The following is a 1,306-nucleotide window of genomic DNA, read 5'->3' as shown; positions in this document are numbered from 1 at the left end:
TTAAACCGATCGGAGTCGGACTTTTTTAAAATTATATAATTAAAAAATACACCATTTGAAAATCGAATCGAGATCTGTACTATGGCAGTAAATTAGAGTTATTTTAAGAATTGTTCAAACTTGTCTTCTTGGTGATATTCAACAGTTGTAGCTAAGCTTTAGTTCTCTGTGGGATTCGACTCCGGACTTGTAAACCGGATTATATTTGCAACGACCGCTTGGTCCTTTTTATAAGGCATAGTTGGGCGTGATCAAATTTTGGCGCCGTTACCGGGAAACTAACGGTGTAGTTGTAGCTGTATATATTGCTAGGTTTCAAGTTTGAACTTTTATTTTATTTTATTTTTATTTTTTATTTCTTGTTATTATAACTATTGATTTGACAAACATGTCACCTTGGAATTATGGGAATTTAGGTGTAGATAATTCTACTATTGATCCTCATACATACTGTGAAGAAAATCACCCGTATCAAAATTATCAAAATATTTCCGAGAGCGAGTTACGTGCACCAACTCAATCTTATTTGTGGAATGTGTGTGATATGTGTGGTGGTAAAAATGGTCACTTTTATGGTTGTGCTTATATTTCTTATCTTCCCCCAACCCCTTACTATGATGGTTCTACATTTTCTTGTGAAGTTAACAGGAACAAAGAACCTAGGGATGCAGACCTGAAGGAGATCAAGGATATGTTAAAGTGCCTTCTGGAACAAAATAATGAAAAATAACTGCAGATAGAAAGGCAAGAGGCAACTATTCGCAACTTGGAGGCTCAAGTGGGTCTAGTGGTTGAAGCTTTTAATGCTCATCAAGCCAATTTTAGGGATATGAGCCAAGAAGAGCGTGAATTTGAGGTGCTAATTGAGGAGGTCAGAGTAGAACATCAACAACCTAGCCAACTACAATTTGAGGATGTCAATGTTGTAGAAGTGAGACTAGAGTCAGCCAAGGACATTGAGAATATAAATTTTGTTGACTCTAGTATCATTGATGTTGAGGATGCTGAAAGTCATGAAGTTCATGTGTGTGAGCGCATTGGTCCTCACTCCAAACATTTTTCTTCATTGTGCTTGGATGACGATATGGAAATAGAGTCATCCGAGCCGATTGAGAAGTCAAGGAATGAGGAACAAGGTGCCTACATTCTGGAACTTTTCTTGCCAGAAAGACAAGACTACATACCTCATCTAAAAGCTAAGAAGTGTAGAATAGTACAATGGTTGCTTGGGACAATAGATTTGTTCCTCCACCCCTGGAGCATAGCCAAAAACTTGATGCCAAATTGGGGGTTCAATTCATAAGCT

This window comes from Nicotiana attenuata, unplaced genomic scaffold, assembly GCF_001879085.1.
Source record: "Nicotiana attenuata strain UT unplaced genomic scaffold, NIATTr2, whole genome shotgun sequence".
Classification (NCBI taxonomy): Eukaryota; Viridiplantae; Streptophyta; class Magnoliopsida; order Solanales; family Solanaceae; genus Nicotiana; species Nicotiana attenuata.
Note: the sequence above shows the minus strand (reverse complement) of the source record.